Source organism: Sciurus vulgaris, assembly GCF_902686455.1.
Source record: "Sciurus vulgaris genome assembly, chromosome: 10".
NCBI lineage: Eukaryota > Metazoa > Chordata > Mammalia > Rodentia > Sciuridae > Sciurus > Sciurus vulgaris.
In genome coordinates this window covers 27,572,400-27,593,552 of record NC_136470.1, presented here as the reverse complement: position 1 = coordinate 27,593,552, position 21,153 = coordinate 27,572,400, and the positions used below count along the sequence as shown (strand labels likewise).

The window sequence follows — 21,153 nt, the reverse complement described above, 5'->3', positions numbered from 1 at the left end:
CTTTTAATATTACTTATGCCAAATGAACAAAAATTTATGTTGGTTCTTTTCTGAACCCTAAAGTATTAATTGTGTCAGATTAAGGTGAAGACTGTAGGAAATTAAAACAAAATGGGAGGCATGGTAAGTGATCTTGTGGGATATACTGTAAAAAAGGAGATAAGGCATTGGTTTACACAAACATAGATACACACACAACATCTCAAGATTGCATAATGCAACTGTCAAGAGAGGGACAGGTGAACTTAATAAACAAATACCACCGTGGATTGGTATGGTCAGAGGAATTGTTACCAAGGAGGTGAGATTTGTGTGGAGACTTCAAAGAAGGGCAAGATTTTGTAGTTGGAAAATAGAAGTCACAACAATTTGGGTTGGAAGAGAATTGAAAATTAAGTTGTGGACATGGCTTAGAGAAGATATATTTGAAGGAAGCATCAGAATGATTAAAATTGAAGCTGTATTCAAATAACAAAATTTCAGTTTTTAGTCTTATCTGTTAACTTTGCATAAATAAGTTCACCATTGTTTTTTAGCCTCATAGAGACTACTGTGTTTTAATTTCTTTGCACTTTTATCAGTTGTAAGACAAAAGCTTTGAATTCATGAAGACAAGTGTCTCTCCCTATCCTCTGAGGTCTGACGACTTAGAGGATCCACAGATATAATGTTGGACCATTCATCATCTTGCCCACAATGAAACATCGTCCTACCATGCTACATCCTAGTAGTGTTAAAATCTTTAGCTTCTCTAGAAACTAAACCAAGAGTGTAAGATTCACTTCTATACATCCTTCACCTATTCCTGAGAAGCTTGATTCTTCATGTATTTCAGAGTGAACAAAAACTTCCTCAGTAATTATTTTCCTTTTAACTACTAAGATTTGAGCCTGCCTTTTTTTGGTCATTTCTTAAGGGGAATAAAGTATTTGGCCAATATAATCCATTTTTCTCAGAACCATTACATCCTGAAAATGGACTGAGCCCTCCCCTTTGACCATCAAAAAAGACCACCTTTAGATAAATTGAGAAGATGCCAGATGGAAACAGGAATCTGTGAGGCTCCAGTTTGACTGTGGTTAATCCATACACCCACGTAGCTACATCCAGCAGAGGTGACCTGAATTTACTCTTTTGATGTTGCATACCATGAATTCCCATAGCAGGTTTGGAACAAAGGGAGCATTTTAAAGCATTTTTCTAACATCGCCTTAGCAGATACTGACTGATCCTGTCCCAGAGATCATCCCACCCATGCTCCTGATTTTAGAATTATAAACATCAGTAGGACAAAAACACATGCAGAGGGATACAGTGATTTTGATTTCTCTTGGGTGGTCAAAACACAGCATGTATGATATTTTTACAAACTATGATTCAGAAAGCCCACAATTCTAGAGCATTTTGTTTTCATTATGTTGGTGTCAATGGAAACAGTTGTGCTTCCTGATGTCTTACTGAGATGGCCCTTTGGGTCATTTGGGGCCACTTTCCCAAGGATACTGCATGTTGCCTGACCCTTATTCCTGAGGAAATAGGGAGGACTTAGATTGACCTGTTGTGGATCATGTACTTTCTCTAAGAATGGCAGAAGGAAAAACATCAGACTAGGAAGTCTTCCAGAAATAATAATGGAGAATCTCATCCTGTTGTGTAAACTCCCCCTTGTACTTTGTTCTCTTTGTGTTTAGTAGAAAGATTATTTTTAAAGGGCCACTGTACTCCAAAAATATTATTCTGAATTTAGATTCATTTTAAAGTTACAGGGGATAAATAAGACCTTATTATTAACAAGTCGATTGTGTCAGCATTAACATTACCTATAGAAGCTTTTTCTTTCCAGCAGTTTCTTTAGATTTCTCATGATGTTGTAAAGATGGGAATAAACAGCAATACCCAACCAGTGCTTCTCTTGGTGACAATTTGATACTGTGGAAATCAGATAAAAATAGTAAGATGATTTTAGGAGTACAATTGACCTTTATAAATTTTTTATCATGTTTGACCTATGATTCCTTCAAAAAGAACCTATGCTTACTATCAAATTTAATGTGTGCTTTATAAAAAAATAAACATTTCAGTCATTTTAGTTTTATTAAAGCATACATCCATACATTCATTCATTAATTTAATAAAGTTATACTAGTAATGAAATAATTTTAATGGAAACAAGAGGACATAAGGCTATTTGATTTGACTTATTTGAATTCTAAACAAAGGGAAGAGGAATAAGTTAAATAAACAAAGTATTTTTTAAAAAATAACATACTTTCATAAATATGTGTACATATTTTTGGAATTCAAATAAGTTTTAAGACTAATAATAAATGAACCCTTTGACACACCACAGGAAGACAACTGAATTCTTTAATTTTAACTTTACTTTTGTAGTTTTAGATAACACCCATACAGCATCCAATGATTCATCTACTGAGAGCCTGTCTGCCTCATTTTTGGTATATGTGTTCTAGAAACATCTTGAGAAAGTGTCCAAAGGCAATAATATTTTATAGTCCTGCATATCAGGAAATATATTTATTCTGTCTTCATATTTGATCAAGTTATTGGCTGGACTAGCTTCAGAGATTTAAAATATTTTTCTTTTTAAATTTGTTTTTTGATGCATAGAGAGGCAAAAATCGTACCTATTAATGGAATTCCATGTACCCTTTTGATACACATATACATTGTGTAAGTTTAAATCAGGCTAAACATACTTATCACCTCAAATACTTTTCAATTTTTATGATGAAAATAATGTTTGCTTGGAATTTTAAGAGCGTTCTCCCATTATCTACAGCTTCCCCTATTGTTAAGAAGGCCAGTGTCAATCTGAAGCCAGATCTTTTGTTATCTCCTGCTTTTCTCACTGTAAGCTCCCGAGTTCTTTCCTTCCCTCCATACCCTGGATTTTTATCGAAATGTGTCCTATTGTGGTCTTTCTTCATCATGTGTATGGAGGCACTTGATTGCCCTCATCCATCTGGAGACTTAGGTTGTCCATTATGAGAAATGTCCTTGTATTACATCCTTAATAATTTATTTTCTGGTATGTTCTTTAATCTCCATTTCTTACATTACTCTTTGTGAAGTGTTGAATTATTTCCATTGACACTTTCAAGACAAACATATAAAAAGATAACTTTCTGTCCAGTTTTTAATCTTTTTATTTTCTTTTTGTCCATTTACTTTGCATTATCCTTATTTGACAATTTCCCTGATTTTTTGCTTTGGGTGCTCATATTTTAAATTTACACTTCTGTTTCTTATTCCTTGCTTGTTAATCTTTCTGTGGTATCCATCTTGTTTCTCTGAAATATTTCTCACATTTGGGGGCATTTTTATAATCTCCTTGAATTGTTCATCTCACTGCATATTCTCTGAGTTCTTTCATTCTTTTCACTTATTTTGATTTCTGTTTTCTCCTTGATGGATTACCAATGATGAGCCTTGATTGTCCAATCACATTTCTGAATTAGGTTCTAAATATCTGATGAGAATCTCTGTGCAGTGTGTCGGCTTCTCTTTGCACCACTGGGTGTCAGTTGGCTATTATTCCAGAGCAAGAAACATGAATGTATGTATCTGAGGTTATTTTTCACTGTGGCAGTTATTTACTCCAGGGAGGAATTCTTAGTCTCCTATTTAGAGATACAGACACCTGAGGGTTTAGCAAGGGAATCTTAGTTCTCTGTATCAATTTTTGGTTCTACACCTTTCCCTTTTGTGTCATAGATTGTGATCACTCTGGCTCAAATTCTGCAAAGATATGATATCTCCTTTGTCCGTTGTGGATGGAGAGATTACCAACTTCTTTACAGTGGACAGATAATCATAGCTAGTGCTCAGTACTCCTCTTACAATGTTTCTAAAAATCTGTTTCAAATTCCTGGCCTCAACTCCACCTCAGACAATACCTGAATGTCCCAATATCAGAACATTTTCTTGGATACTACTATGTGGGTAGGATGTTTTTAAATTTTTCATCAGCAACTTCTATTTACATTTAGTTTGTGTTTCTTTTACCTTGCTAAGGCAAATGCCACTATTCCCTCTGGCTGCCTTCCCATATGGAGGTTTGGAGTTAGAGAAGTCTCCTAATTTTAGTAAATATTTGGGTTTGTATGGTAGGTTGATAATGACTCCTAAAAACATGTCCATGTTCTCATACTCAGAACCTATGAATGTTACCTTACTGGAAAAAAAATTTTTTTTGAAGATATATAATTCAGTTAGGAATTTTTGAGATAGATTTTCCTGGATTAGTCAGGTGAGTCCTAAGTGCTGTCACAAGTGTTGGGGTAAAGAGAAGTTTGATACACGTAGAGGGAAGGTATTATGAAGTTACAGGCCGAGATTGGAGTGCTATGGCCAAAAGTCAGGGATGCCATGAAACACAGAGGCCACTGGAAGCTAGAAGAGGCAAGGAGTGGTTTCTCCTCTGGAGCCTGCAGGGAAAGCACGACCGTGCCAAAAGCTTGATTTTTGCCCCACTGAAGCAGACATTAAATTTCTGCCCCTTGGAATAGTAAGAGAATTTTTGTTGTCATAAACCATTAAGTTGTGGGAATTTGTTGTGGCACCACAAAGAAAAAGCACAATTTGTATTAGGGTTTCTTTTCTTTATCAACCTTTGCAATGATGTTTTGAAAGGAGGAAAGGGTAGAAAGACATTTATTTCACCTTCTCAAAATTGAAATCCTTTCCTTTTTTAAGATAGATACTGTTTTTCAGAATTTTTTTCCTTGCCATAAGGATTGTGTCTACTTTTAGAGTATGGGTGTTTCCCCAATTATTGAATTGTGACAGCGTTTTTATTTATTCCTCTCCTCTTTTCATGACATTGTGTTTCCTGTTGAATTGATCTTTTATTTTCCTCTTGTTTTCCTTTCTTTCCTTTCCTTTTCCAATAATCCAGTAAACCTATGGAATATTAGGCATTCTGATCAATTTTGTTAATATATGAATGGATGAAACAATTTTGCTGCCTCCCATGAGCTCACCATTTGTTGGTGTACTACTGTGGCCTCTGAATAGCTCTGCTTGGTAAAAAACTAAGAGGAGACACCCAATTGTGATGGGATTCCTGTGCGTGCGCATGTATGTGTGGCAAGGAGCTTAACTTTCTATTATTTTGGAAATGGGAGCAAACGGGTATAAGCAGAAAAATGGCATGGTACTACTAGTCTTTCGGAAAGGGAAGTCAGAATGGATTGTGATTACTTCACTGCTTAAGAGAAACTGGGAAATCAGGGAGGGGACTTTGATGACAGTGAACCAAGTCAGAGCAGAGCTACTGGGAGAATGGGATCAGGAGATAAATCTGAAGCAAAATCAGCACAGCAGTGAAATTTTACCATCCAAGTAGAAGTTTTAAATGTAATGGAAGAAATCACAGAGTGCAAGGGATGCCAGAGAGAGGGACCCAACCAGGTTTGGGCAGGGGCAGAGCAGGTGATACCTGAGATGAGTGCTTATAGAAAGAAGAAATGAGTTATTAGAAAGAGATGAGGGGCAAGGAAATAGGTTGTGGCTGTAGGGCTCTCCCAACATCAGAGACCACCCTGAGAAAAGTTATGAACACAAGAAAAAAAAATGGCTCCAGACTTGCTCCACAGTTAGTAGTGGAGTTGCTGGTGTAGCCAGTCCAGGCGGAAGCGAGGTGCAAGGGAAGCAGCCAATGGAACGTCTGGTTAGCATCTCTTCCTTCCTTTCTCTAAATATCCAATATTACTTTCATACCAAGCTTTATGCCCTGGTCTCTGTGTTTGTAAGTCTCCTGTGACATTTGATGTTTCTTCTTGGACTTTATTTTTCCCTGAAAGGAAAGGGGATGGGAGAAGAATTAATTTTGTGAGGTCTCATCTATGTAACATCTTCCAAATTGTTTTAGCTAGATATTTATATACTTTTCCGATCGCACACCATAGTTAGAATCAATTTTTTTTTCTCAAAAAGCTTTAAAGTTAGTTAATTTGCCTGTGAGTTGGGGGGCAAAATGACAAACATGTAAACAATTACCTGGTCTAATTAAATAGCAGTCAGGATCTGGAAAAACAGCTCTTCATTTGAAAATTTCAGAACCTAGAATCATAGAACTTTATTTGTTCTATGAATTGTAAGTTTAGCTCTGACTGTTTGGATGTGGAATCAAGGAGTTCAGGGAAAGCAGTATGTTGCTCAGAATTAACACTTTAGATTTTTAAACTTGATAGGTAGTATTTCATTAACAGCATAAGGCTATGCAAGTCTTAGCTACAATATAACCAGGGCTTTAGAACCAGTGGTTTGGAAGTATTAACTCAAATTCTATGGTCCTGATTCTGGTAAGTTCGACTTTCTTAGCAATATCCTCCTGACCGAAATTTCCCCTGAATAGTCCCAAATATGCTTATCTAAAGCTTGGTAATGGTCCTAAGAAGGCAAATGTAATCTTCACATGTACTTTATATTTTTGTAGGAGTTCTACATTACTCTGGTACCCTAAGAATTTTGGCACCCAAATCAAGGAGACTTTTGGAACCTAGGAGTGTAAACAGAGGACTTGGGGAGGTTGGACTTTCCAGACTCCTCAAGCTGCAGCATGTAGCATGATTTTTGCTCCTTGCTCAGGAGACTCGGTTGATCTCAAAGATTTCCTCTTGGCTCTTGTTCTTGGCTGGATTCTGTTATTCTATGTAGCTATTACATATTAGACCACAATTTGCCTCTAATTAAGCCTCTAATTTATTTTTCATGATTGAACTTGTTACCACTCTATCTTCCTAGGTCTTTTCCTGGGGCCCAAGCAGATTTAGCCACCTGGCAACTGCAGCGATGACTTGAATGGATGGAGTCTATTTACAATGTGGGGACCATGCATCATTCCAACAATGATCAAAACAGGATTCCAGTTTAGCTCTGGCCTCACAAAAGATCCTCCCCTGAGGAATGCACAACTTGCCCCTTAACAGCTTCCTAGGATCAGACCTGAGTTTTTGCCTCTTCTATACCAGACAGGCAGCATATGTTTTTGCTTTTCCCCATGTGGCCCATTTCTCCTTTCTGCTGTATTTTACTTATCTTTACTTCGGTCTGAATCAAACTCATACTCTTCACCCCCTACAGCTTTATCAACCCCATGCACCATCACGTCCAATTTAGTAAGATGATCTTCATTCTGCCATAAAGTGTCTACTTAACTGGAACTAGCAACACACCTCACAACCTTTCACAGGAAGGCTTTCCATGCACCTCTTCAGAAGCTCTGCCCCCTCTTCCTTCCAAACTCTTACTCTAATCTTTGTAAAAACTTGACAGATTATGTAAGTTTCCCTCTCTCTGTCTCTCATCTCCATGTTTGCTTCCTTTATTTCTGTGTTTTCTGTTTTAACAAGATTTTTAAAGGGTACATACTTTATATATTAATCCAAACAACAGAAGCCATTGGAACTGACTGCTCTTCACCTACCAACCCTCTTGATTCTTCAGCATAAGGTTTTTGTCTTTGCATTCGGAGACCTTGCTCAGCTTCCACTTTTCATTAGTAACCAACCGCACTGTGTAGTTTTTATCTGTTTGCTTCCTTCTCATTTCTGTTTCCTTTGTCTTTTTTTTTTTTTTTTTCTCTAAGTAATCTCACTCAAATCCCTGTGTATTCACCCATTTGTCCACTCACATTCTGAGCTGCAGTAAGATACTTTCTTGCTTTCCTGCTTTGCCTCAGTCCTTTGGGACCTATCCAGACAGGGAGGGTCTCAGACATGAGTTATTTTAGATGGTCTGGGAAAATCTAATTAAGGGTCACAGTAGTAGATGCAGTGGGAGGGCATTTGTCACCGAGTGAAAGAGATGACTCTTGCCATATGCTCTCAAAGCAGAAACAAAGGCTATCTGCATACATGAACAAGGTTTTATACATGTATTTTAAAACTTTTCCTCTGGATCTGTATAATAGGATAGAAACAAAATAATCAAGAGGAGGGATGAAATTTCATTGATTTGAAAAAAAATCCTTCTAAGCGCTAACTAGTCAGACTTGGGAGAGTAAATACCCCCAAATGAGATGAAAGCTTCAAGATTTGTGATAAAAAGAGTGATGTGGTTGTAAATATACCTAAGCTGGTAATAGCTACCTTCCCTTTTGTTTAATGTCTTCCTTTTATTAAAACTACATCTAAATTTTTTCTTTTTAATTTTAGAAAGAAAAGCAAAAAGAGCAAAAATCCATGATTCTATCATACAGCGATGACAGATGCTATCAACATTTTGATACTTGATTTTTGTATTTTGTTTGTTTTTGTTTTTTTACAAATTCAGAGTCATACATTGTCTGGAGTTGGGTGTTATTTTGTTTGTTTGTTTGGTTTTTTCTTGTTTGTTTGTTTGTTTGTTTATATGGAATGCTTCACAAATTTGCATGTCATCCTTGAGCAGGGGCCATATTAATCTTTTCTGCATCATTCCAATTTTGATATATGTGCTACTGAAGCAAGCACTGGAATTTTTTCTTTCCTGTTTTTGCTTACTTAAAGTTCACATCTCATGACTCTTAAATAACCACTAAGTGAATAAAATATAATACAGCATAATAATTGTTCTATTCAACCTTCAGTTTAGAATCTTTGGTATAACATTATTGATAATCACTCCCCATCCCTGGACCTTTCCACTGGTAGGTGTCGCTCTCTCTGAAAGGGATCTTCTCTCACATGTAATCATATGGACTCCCAGAACAAACTCAGATTAATGCTCAAATGTTGCGACACCAAAGACACATTTTCCTGAGCATCTAATGTCATGTCCCATCTTCAAAATAATTTGTAATCCCCTTGTTTTGTATTGTTTGTTTTCTTAATGGTCAATAGTATTTAATGTGTTTGTTTGTTGTCCATTACTTTCTCCTGGAATCTAATATAAACGAAGCAGAAATTTCCATCTCTTTTGTTACTTTATCCTCAGTGCCTTAAATAGTGCCTGTCACATATTAAGTCATCGATAAATATTTGTTCAACAAATTGATAAATAGAAAAAACATAAGAGTTTTTGAACCTATAACCCGTTGCTTCCTGGAAATTTTATTTCAATTTATTCACTCTCTTTTTGGTACACAGAATTGAACCCAGTCTTGCTCATCCACTGAGCCATATCCTCAGACTTTTTCTATTTTATTATTATTATTTTTTTATACTTTTAGTTGTACATGGACACAATACCTTTAATTAATTTGTTTATTTATTGATTAATTTGTATGGTGCTGAGGATCAAACCCAGTGCCTCACACGTGCTAGGGAAGTGCTCTACCACTGAGCCACAACCCTAGACCCTTCCATTTTATTTTGAGACAGGGTCTCACTAAGTTGTTTGGGACCTCAGTTAGTTGGTAAGGTCGGCCTTGAACATGGGAACCTCCTGTCTCAGCCTCTCCAGTCAATGGGATTACAGGTGTATGCAACCATGCACAGCTCAATTTATACACTACTATGTGATATATGGCAGTACCTATTTACCACAGAAGAGTCTACTTTGGATGTTAATTTAAAAATATAAAATAAGAGGAAAAAGTTTTACTATATATGAATGTTACTATAGTTTTCATTTCTTCTTTGAATCACCATACCTCTTTAATATCCATGTTTTATTAATGTACACAAGAGCTTATCTGCATTAACTGTGTTGGAATTTTTCATATTTTTTATACATACTTTCTCTTTCACAATAGGCATTCAGATTTCCCTTGTGCTTTGTGACATCTTAGATTTAAAAAAATGTGTTGACAAATATTTTAATATTTTTTTCCATTGTGATCACCCATATTGTTATCATAGATTTTAGAAGTTTCTCCTAATTTTTTGTCAGTCATTTCACTATTATAATTTTTTGGCTGGTGGGAGGAAGAAACCAGGGATTGCTCTCAGGGGCACTAGACCACTGAGCCATATCCCCAGCCCTATTTTGTATTTTATTTAGAGACAGGGTCTTACTGAGTTGCTTAGTGCTTCGCTTCTGCTAAGGCTGGCTTTGAACTCTCAATCCTCCTGCCTCAGCCTCGTGAGCCACTGGGATTATAGGTGAGTGCTACCATGCCTGGCTCACTATTATAATTTTAAAGATCTGTTCTTTTTTCTTTTTTTTAGACATTTAAAATTTTTATTTTTATAGTTAAACTTTTTAAAAATTTATTTTCATTTTTTGAACTGATAAAACATAAATGATACATACTTATGGGGTACTATGTGATGTTTTCATATGTGTATCTATTGCACAAAGTTCAAATTCGGGTTCTTACTCTTCATTTTTCATTTATCCACTGTACTCTCCTTTAGTTTTAAAACTAAGTCATTCCATTTTATAGTCTTGTTTTAATTTAATCTATTACCACCTTCTTTTCCTGTAAAACAGGGTTTATTTACTCATGAATTTATTAAAAATGCCTGTGTTCACCTATTTTATTCGATTATACATTTACTGCTCTTCTTTTGATAATATTCTTATCCTATATTTTTATACAGTCCCTAATTTTAAATTTGTTTTCCTATTTGCTCAAGTCTCTGGATTAGCCTAATCTGTCCAACATCATGCCGGACAGTACTTTGTATTTCCTTACCATTTTCTTCTTGATGGTCACAGCCTCTCACATTGTTCCTGCTAGGTGATGTTCGTGTGCAGACTGCCCTGCTAGAGACTAGGAAGCACTTACACACGCTAACTTTCCTCCCTAAGGTACAGTGGTCTTCTTCATTCCCAACCTTGTTTCACAAGCATGAAAAGCTATGGCTCCTAATATGTGCCTCTCTCCAACATCTTCCTACCTCTGCTACCTTATACATTGCTTTTCTAATTTTAGGGAATATAATATGCTACATGCCATTTCTCCCTGATTTCAGGTACTAATACCAAAGTAGGAAGAGATGGTGATATGAGGACACCTTCTATAGCTACCCAATATAACTATGACAATCCAGAATTCTCTTAGATCAGGTTTATAATCTGTATGTAATTAATAAAGGAATACTTAGCTTCCAGGTTGACAGCAATGTCCTATCTACAGTATAGACTGCCTGTTGATTTTCTTAGCCAACATCATTAGGTTGAACAGTGGTAAAGAGATTGCCTCTATTCTTCTTCATTTTAAATATTGTTGATGGTTGTATTTCTCTGTGTAGGTATTTTAACAAAAATTTTATTAAGACCATCTTAAGTCTGGCTTGCTAAACATGACATGGAAAACCAGAAGGTTTTGTTTTGTTTTGTTTTGTTTTCTTGAGTATTGGGGATCAAACCAGGGCCTCAAACATACTCAGAGCAATATCCCTAGTCCCTAAAAGTTTGACAGTAATATTTTTCAAGACTTTTATTTGAGTTCATGTCTTCCTGTGTCCAAAAGTGACTCTGGCACAGTGGCACATACCTGTAAACTCAGCAACTTGGGAGGCTGGGTGAGGAAGATTGCAAATCCAAGACCAGTTTTGACAACTTATTGAGACTCTGTCTCAAAAAAAAAAAACAAAAACAAAAAAAAAACAAAACTTGTGGATATAACTCAGAAATTGAGCAGAGCACCTCTGGGTTCAGTTCCTGGTACCATAAATCAAAACAAAACAAAAAAAAAACCAAAATGACTATCCTCCAAAGCATTATAGATGAGTAAGGACAAATATATAGATATATAATATAATTAGCATCGAAAACATCAACACGACTTAAGAAGCTAATTTTTTATTATATAATACCTAGAAAATATGTTTATAATTTCATATATACATATTGTTTCCTGTCCCCTGGAATCACTTTTAAATTGAAACAAATTTTTATTTTTTCCTTATTTATTCTAATTTAGCATCTCCAAATACAAGTGGTAGGCTTTTGGTGGCAAAATTATCTAGGCTCTTGAGATATTTTTCAAATTAGATGAATTTAGCAGAAAATGATATGCAATGCTTGATTAAATCACTATAGCATCTAGAGTAGCAGGCCTTTCCCCCCATAAAACAAAGAAGAAACTTAGGTGAATCAAATTGACCAACTGTTTTTCAACAGCATCCTGGTAGTGATCATTTCAATGCAAGACACCAGACTTTTCCAAAGGGAGTTATTTTCATAACCTATTTGTAATTCAGGTATGTCTGTGTCCATAAAAATACATTATAGACTAGGAAGTCACTGAAACCCTTTCAAGTGCTGGTGTATGTTTGGTTTCACATAGGTTTTAGTGAACTTTCTGCATTTATCAGAAAGTTCTTTGTTTGGTGCCCGCAGAAGTTATGTTACAGTGGAGGCCAGATCCTGCCAGATTCTGGATGTATATAATTGCATATCTTGACTGTGGAAGGCCTGGGGCCTGGTCCACTCTAGGTTGTTCATCTTGGATGAAAGAAACAGAAAAACAAGTGTGTTCTTGGTAACAGATGAAAATGCAACGTAGAATTCCTGGTGGCACTGAATGTAGACATTTCTGAAGACTTATTATCCTATAAGCAGTAATTAAAATTCTTGATTTTCTACGTATCTGCTAGCTTAGGAACCCAAAGTGTTTTTCAATGATGCCTGTTTTCAATATCTAAAAGAGTCTTCACTGAATTACTAAAAGATGCCAAATAATTATTATTCTTCTTTTTTAAATTTTACTTATAAGTGGCATCCATGTGTTTATTCGAAATCTCTCAATGACTCTCTTCTTTAGATTGATGAAAGTCGAAACCCTATTTCTTCACCAACCCCTATTAGAAACTGGTTTATCATTTATTACTACATTCTCTATCATTATAATTTTCAAAATTCACTCTATCCACAAAATAATTTTAATTTGGTCACTCTTTTCTATCACTTGGCTTATCCAGTTTTGGATTTTTTTGGTTCATCTGTTTTATATATGTCAGATAATGCCTGATTTGAAGACAATTCAATTTACCAAGTAAAGGCTAATGAGATGGAAATTTCAAGTTCAGCATCCATATGGAAGCTAACCATTCCTTCATAGTGCGGAATCATATGATTGCCTTGGACAGCTTGTGGTATCACCCAGCAAATGGGAGAGAATGTAAATGTGGCAAATCCATCTGAGTGATGGCCATTTGGGGGTGGGGAAATTGTCTAATCCAATCACTAGGAAAGCTTGTGCTTCTTAATTGAGTTTTATTACTCAGAAGCATGGATTTGATTTGAAGTAAAATTACCTGATTTTTTTTGTCATTGATTAATTGAAAATAATGGTGGCTATTATTTTTAAGGCATTTTGAGGAACATAGAAACTTGATGTATACAATTTTAAGGGGAATTGTGATAATAAGATAGCATGTGATCTTAAAAGAGTTTAACATAGCTATCCCTATACTTTAAAAATGATTTCCCAAAGTATTGTCATTTTTATTTCCTTAGACATAGAGAACTTTGTTTATGAGAGTTCAGCTTTGCAGTTAGATATTATAAATCAGTATTCTTTAAAACGTAAAACAAAACTTTAGAACCTAAGTGATATAATTATAATATGTATTATATATGATAATATAACAAATATATTTGTTAGTCTGTCAATTCTATATTTCTTGGTTGATATTGAATATAAAAGAAATGGTTTGCTGCTTTGTTGTAAATCCTCTGTGATCCAACATGGGAAATATTATTCTGAATTATTAAGAGAAAAGTCAGTGAATTAAATAATAGCTACTATTAAAAGATACTTGAAGTTTTACCTTTGGTTCATTTCATATCTTTAGCCTATTTTCTGTTAAAAATATTTCTGGAGTTCAGTGTGCTTGGTTTTGGTGCTCTAAGCTGTAGTAAGTAGCCTTGGGACCCCCGAAGGCACACCCCACACACTTATGCTGTGTGACCTAAGGTCACAAGTAATGGCTGCAAGCTAATTGATTGAGAAAGGCTTGTCTGGCAGGGCCTCTTTGCGTCCTCCCTGTACATTCCTAAGTTCTGTGAAAGAGGCACTAGCAGCTCAGCCTAGCAAGGAAGGAAAAAAGAGAGGAAGTCTCTGCGTTCTGATTACACCCTGAATTCCCTTGTAGTGAGCTTGCTTCTCTCCACCCACTTCTTACTGAGAACTCCTTAACTTGACGGTGAACAACTTAAAACTTGATCCTACAGAGTTACCTGAAAGTGATTTGAGTATTCATTGAACTGAAAGAACAAATCACCTACTTCAGGCGGTGGGAAACGTATGGAATTTATATTAGAACTTCAGCAAAGTGCACAGCTGCATAATACAGAAGCCGGCACTCAGATTGACAGGCAAATAAGCCAGCTTGTGGAAGGGGCCTCTGGGTGGCAGCTCTGGGCTTTTGGGTGTTGGACAACTATAGGCAAAACTGAAATGGAACAGGGGCAGAAAATAGCACACTTGTACTCTACGCAACTGTTGCTTTCGCCTGGTGAGTGCAGATTTAAGATATTATTTAAAATATACTTTCTGTGTTGTAAAACAAGTTAAATTTGTTGTGCTTTGAAGGAAATTACAGGAGTAGCACTACTTAGGAAGTTCTTAGGTGATATAGCTTTGTTTCTGCTTGATTTCACATTAAGCTTGGCGATAGGAGCAGAGAAGTACAGTGTTTGTATTGTCCTCTGTCATTTTTCTGAAAATTGTCCTTTTGTTTAAATCATGCTTCTCTTCAACCTGAATCAATATTGTTTTAGGCAAATTACGTGTGGAGTAGATGATGAAGGAACACAGTGTGACAGAATATTTGTAAACATTTCATTTAGGCCGACTTTGTGTCACTTGTCCATGGCTTCATGTTTTGCTGCCTTATCTCAGGAATATCCAGCACAGACTGTATGAAAAGAGCTTTGTGTGAGAATTCCTGGTCAGTTGAAGGGTCAGGGCCTGTGCGTTATCTGACTGCCAGCAAGACTCACTGGTGTCCCCTCTTATTTTTAACATAGAATAGGAGAAAAAAAAAAGTGCATCTTTACATATTAAAAATGAGTGTGTTGGATTCCAGCAGTTCCCTTCTTGTAGTTTATGTGTGTTATTCCTGGCAGAGGATTGTTTTAACTTCTTTGGAGTAGCAGCATGCAAGCTTCTTTTGTTTCTTTTTGTCTTGTTTGCTCACATTTCATTGTAGAAACTTTGCACACATTTAGGGAAAAAAATCACATTGAAATAATACTGCAGTGGTTTTTATTTCAGTGCAAATACTTTGCAAGTTAGTAAGCTTATGTTTTCTGGTTAAAAAAATACCTCAGATAATAAATTGTGCTAAATTCCTATTTTAATCATATTTAAAATCCTATTTTAAATGTGCTTCTTGTTAAGAAAGTCAGAGGCTATAGGGAGTATTCTTAGAAATGTTTAGAAGACAAGTTTTTTTTCATAAAATTACAAATTCAGTATTGCAATTTTAATAAGTACCAAAATGTTATCGTTGTTGTTGACTTTGTTTAAAAAGCACTTTTATTAACAAGGTGACTGCACAAGATGTTACCAAGTGAAATGAAGTGAAAAATGTGTCTTTCACACTGCTGATTTTATCAAGCACAGAGGTATATGTTGTTACTATGTGTTTCACATTCATTTAAACTTTGAATGAGCGACTGTGTGATACAAATTTTATAGACTTATTTTAGAAGTAAAATTCACTAGAGGAGCTTCCTTGTAGTTTTAGATTTGTAACTTTTGTTTGCTAAAGTTAATTCATAAACTGAAAGTTTACTGAAGTAATTGTGCACCTATAAAACAAAATAAAGGGAGGAAAGTGATTAAGGAATAGTGAATGTTATTTCAGTTATAAGGTAATTCTGAAGAAATACTTAGCTCTTCTTTTGTAAAATTTATGGAAATTATCATCTCGGGGCAGAAATAAGTCATAGTCTTGACTTTTCTACAAACACTATGTATAAGAAAAATACTTTCGAACTATTTCTGAGTTGATTCATGCTTCCTTCAACAATTGCAAAATGTGACTGACAAAGCCTTGTCCAAAAGAACAAGTTCATTATGTCCTCGTCACCTGTTACATTCATTCTTTCTTGCCCACAATCACAGTGCCTAGTTGTTTATTACTGTTGCAGGGAAGTGAAAACGTTTATTTTGAAGAGGAGATGTTCATTTACACGAATTTTTTGAACATTTTAAAAATTATGCTCTTCTCAAAATCCAAGTGTTTTTAATAAGGTCTTTTGTTAGAATCTTAATGTCGTCAAGAAAGGACATGTAATTGTTTTGTCTTTCTTTTAATATATCTCCATAAAAAAACGTTAAGGTGCAGCTGAGGATTTATGATGGGCCCTACTAAGACATCAGTCTTTTGAAAATCAAGATTGGAAAAAAAAAAAGTTTACCCCTTATCTAGTCAGAGACCCAAAATTAAAGGGAACCTCTTTATTTTTGTTGGCTATAAAGTCAAACCTCAACTCAGGAAGTTACTGCACAATGGGAGGAGCTACCAGAGTGAAGTTCTTTCTAATGGAATTACATGAATTGTGACTGATGAACAGTAGATCTGCTGCTTAGTGCTCCTAACATTTAACCTTAAACTTCCATCTTCTATTCTTGCTGTTCATGTTAACTGGTTGGTTGGTTGCTGAGATGAAGGTTGCTTTTAAAAACTGAAATCAACCACAGTGCTATTTTAACACCATGATTTTAAGAAGGTATATATCTTTCTATATAAAAAAGGCTAATTTCTCACAGGTGTTTGTTTATATGCATTCGATTAACAGGAAACAGTGGATGTGTGTTCACAAATTGACATATAGTGATCTCTCTTATTTACATATAAGCATACATATTCACGTGCAATTATAAACACACATCCTGGGCTTATGCTTCTAATATCTTGAAGCAATAACTTTCCTTCTAGGTCCCATGATTATTTTTAAAGACCAATATAGATTGAATAAAGCTAAAGAAAAAGGGTCTTCTGACTAGGATTCTAAATAAAATAAGCAGGGAAATGTTCAGCAATGATGTGGAGAATAATACCAAGCATTAGTTATAGAAGTAACATCTAGCATGAATGGCAAGTCATTGCTTTTCAAATGTATTTGCTCCCATATTGGTGATTACTTGTCCTTCTTGTGTCCACCAGAGTGGGGTTTGTGTGCATGTGTGTGTGTGAGAGAGAGTGCACACATGCTTATGAATTCACATGGAATGTGACAGAGTAGCCTGGATGTATACTAAGGCTATGATACCATGTGACTTTTTAATTCTTATGGTCACTAAATCCCAGGTTGTGTTTGTAAATTTATAACAGTACACATTTGTAGCTATAAACTTGGGCTTACTCTGTTACTTCAGTTGTATTACTGTTTCAATGGCCTTGAACAATTTGTTTTAAAGATGATTTATTCCATCAGAATATAGAGCAGAATCTATTGGATTAAACTCTATCTTCCCAAATTACAGACCCTCAAAAGATTTCCCTAGAGATTTCCCTAGAAGTGTTACTCTTTCTCCTTAGTGGGAGGAAAGCATAAAGTTTGTTTATCTTCCTAGATACTTCGGTCCTAGAACTTGTATGTTTCTTAAATTATAGAAAACCCAGGAATTTTATTTTCAGTGATTCCTTCTTTTGACATTGGTTCTAATCTCTTGCCCTAGAACTTCCCAGTACATGTATATTAAAGTTTAACAATGTATCACACATATTTCCCAAGTTCTCTTTTATACTATTTTATACACCTGTTTATATTGCACTTTTGGTGAATTACTCAGAGATATCCAATTTACCAAGGCTTTTTTTTGGCAATGTCCATTCTAGAACTTAAAATTTTACTACATTTTTTCTTTTCTGAGAATTTTGATTCTTTTCTCTTAGCCATTTTTGTATTATTTCTTACATGCTATAAAGATATTATTTCTTATTTTGTTTCTTTGAGGATCCTAACATGCTTATTTTGAGGTCATTATAAAAATTCCTCTATGACATTAATGTCATCTTGAGGACCTCATTGACTTTTCTAATTTTACTTATGATCTTTTTTTTTTGGGGGGGGGGGGGGTTGCTGGGGACTGAACCCAGGGCCTTGTGCTTACAAGACAAGCACTCTACCAACTGAGCTATCTCCCCAGCCCCATGATCTTTTTAAATTATTCTTTCATGTCTTGGGATTTTGGTTTTCTGGCTCATCTCGAGTGAAAGGGATTTTTACAATTCTTAATTTTTTGTTGCTAGTCCCTCTACCCAGTCTTGTGATCTTAGAGTTGGCCGTGACTCTCTTTCCCAGCCCAGATGCTCTGATAATGAGGCTATGAGAGATCTAGTCAATAGTCAAAAGGCAGTTTGACAGATTCTGAGTGTGAGATCATGGCTTCTTGGTCTGACCTCCTTAGGAAAACAGCCTCAGGTAAGTCATCTGGAAGATGGAGGTTATAGTCAGCTTCCTTTTATTTTACCCTCAGGTTTCGATCAGTAAAGCTGGAACTGGTTATTACTACCTGTGGGACAAGTATGATAGGTAGCCCAGTGACCTTGAAGATATGAGGAATTGCTTCCTTCTCACTTCAAAAACCAGCTGGCATGGTACATACACCACATTTTGTGTTCATGTTCTCTCTCTGAACTTTTAACTTGTTCATGAGCATCATTTTTCTTTAACATTATCCCTTTGAAAATGTGTCTATTATTGCAATATGTTGGAAGCAAAAGCAAGGGACTCAAGCCATATTCTTGTAGTGCCATCTTGACAAGAGTTCCTGAAACCATGGAATTTGGAATTCGAAAACATGGATTCAAATTCTGATTCACTGATGAACTGTGTCCACCTTAAGTCAAAGCCTTCCATTTCTTCCCATGAAACATATTGATAGCAATGCCTATCTCCTAGGGCTGTTGGAAGCATTGACTGGGGCAATGTGTGAAAAGTATTTGGTCCTGTGCTTAACCATAATAGGTGTTCACATTCTAGGGGTAGGGGAAAAGCAACAAAAAATAAACCTAAACTAGATATTCCCAATAATTCTGTGAACAAAAAGTAATTAGAGTATTAAACAGACCTGACTCTTGTATTCTGCATGAATGCAATGTTGCTGTATTTTAGTATCTAAATCAAAGTTCTAAAGATGAAAGTCCAGTGCATTATTTACATGTCTAACAGGTGGGCCATTGTTCTGCTATACCCTCCATGTACTTTAACAGGAATAAATGAATGTAATTCAGAGAATCTCAGTGAAACAAGAATTCTTCTAAATGACCATTTAGGCATATATTTTTTTTAATATATGTAGCTTAATATTAGTAGAAGACCAGAAAAGAGAAGTATCACAAAAACATGCTTTTTTTCCTTCATTAACAACAATGTATATCAAGCTGGAATAGATTTCTGTAATGGTCAGGAGTCTTTTGTGTTTCAGATGGTCTTATTTTGTAGCTTTGTAGTTAATTTATAATCTCGTAAAAACATCTGTTTTGATGATCCAGAGTTTAAATTTATAATACCAACAGCATGTATCATTGACTGGGTGAGAATAAAATTCAGAAATTTTTAAAAAAATTTAGAAGGAAGAAAGATGAGGATGAAGACTTAGAAGCAGCTGTAGCAATTTGGATATAATCAGAATTTGAAAACAAAGTCAGGTTTCTAAGAAGTTATTGTCAATATGACCCTGAATAGAACATTTATAAAATAAATATTTTATTTCATTCACACTGTCATGCTTCACTCCACCATGTTAGTCTCTTCCTTTCATTTCTTTTTGTAGGTGCCTCTTCTGCTCATTCCTTAATTATTTATTGCTTCTTCTGAATCTGCCTTTTCTATCTTCTCTCCTTTGTTATCTCATTCATCATGTGTTCAGATGTCATGATAAGCCAATCTGTAGACTGTTGCTGGCTCCCAAAATTTAAACTCACATATCCAATTACCACTTCATAGGCAATATATCCAAATTTGCCATCATCTTGAAGCAAGAAACCTTTTCTATCTTGGTCCATCATCTACCTGGTTTCAAAAAACAGAAACATAGTGTGGACTTTGGCATCTATTTTTTCCATCCTAAACATGTAAACTTTGTGACAGATTCATTCCATTACTAACCATTTCTATTTCTAATCATTTCTCTGATCACAATCTCACATTTCCTCTCATGTGACTGACGAAGTGGTAGCTCTACTTTAGAGTTGTATTTCTTGAGGCCTTGGAAGCTTGAACTTTATCAGCAGGTAAGTTACTCTTGTGGCCATTACCTCCAGAGTCCCAGCCCTGGAGAATATCGTGGTTTGAGAATATTGTCAGGCAGAGGGACAGGTGCTTGCAGTAAAATACCCGCATCCTGCAAGGGAAATGTGAGTGGCAAGAGCCTATGAGCACACCAAGAGCATCTGCACTTGGTGCCAAGAGGCATGTAAGTTGTTTCCAGGTGTTTGCTATTTCAAACTGTGTTTCAAAGAACACAGTGGTTTATGTCTCCTTGTGGACATGTATTGAATTTTTCTTAGGGTCTAAACGAAAAAGTGGAATTTCTGAATTATGAGGTATGTGTGGTCTCAATCTTACCACTCTCCAAGTTACTCTCCAGAATAGTGAAATTACTCTCCAAGGGTGCTGCTGTACAAATTTCTGTTCCCATCAGCAGTTACTAGAGTACCCTTTTGCCCACATCCTTTCCAACCCCCTGCCCAGTGTTTTAATCTGTTGAATAAAGTAGCCTTTTTAAAGTTTTTTAAATTGGCATATTTTAATTGCTAATGAAGCCAAAAAGACTTCTAATGAATCTCTGAAATTAAGTGAGCCAATGAGACTTTAGTTATGTAGAGAATATAATACTCTATTCATTTTTCTAATGTGAGCACATCTTTATTTATTAAACATGCAAGTATCCTCTTCAGTTAATTGCTTCCTTATACCTTTGCCAATTTTTCTATTAGGTTGTTTATCTTTTTCTTACTGGCTTTTTGGCATGTGCTATATATTCTGGATGTTAAGCGATGTTAAGCTTCATCTATTACATGTGTTTCAAATAACTTATTCAGGTCATGCCTTAAATATTTCTTAAATATTTAATGCTTTAAAAACTTGTTGTATTTTTCTTAGGCTTTTAAAGGTTTTTAAAATTTCAATCATTTTTAAATGTGGAATTTTCATAATGTTGAAGTCACAAATACAGAAATGTGCAGAGTAAAAATTTCTCTTTTGTTCTTGTTTCTCATCCCATCCACTCTCCTAACCACAAGTACGTTTCCAGGGTGTCTATTTTTTGATGATTAAGCAAATAAAAACATC

The 21,153-nt window shown here is 35.4% G+C and overlaps 1 protein-coding gene across 6 annotated transcripts in view; it reads left to right on the top strand.

Moving 5' to 3' along the window:
- LOC306638119 (uncharacterized protein) overlaps positions 1-21,153 on the top strand; it is a 734,580-nt gene that overhangs the window by 176,684 nt on the left and 536,743 nt on the right. For 5 of the 6 annotated variants that reach the window (XR_013757357.1, XR_013757358.1, XR_013757359.1 and 2 more), the window contains exon 1: positions 13,901-14,357. The exons of the other annotated variant lie outside the window; for it this stretch is intronic. The gene's annotated coding sequence lies outside the window, so the exon portion shown is untranslated. Of the gene's footprint in view, positions 1-13,900; positions 14,358-21,153 lie in introns of those variants that run through there. 6 annotated transcript variants of the gene reach the window in all.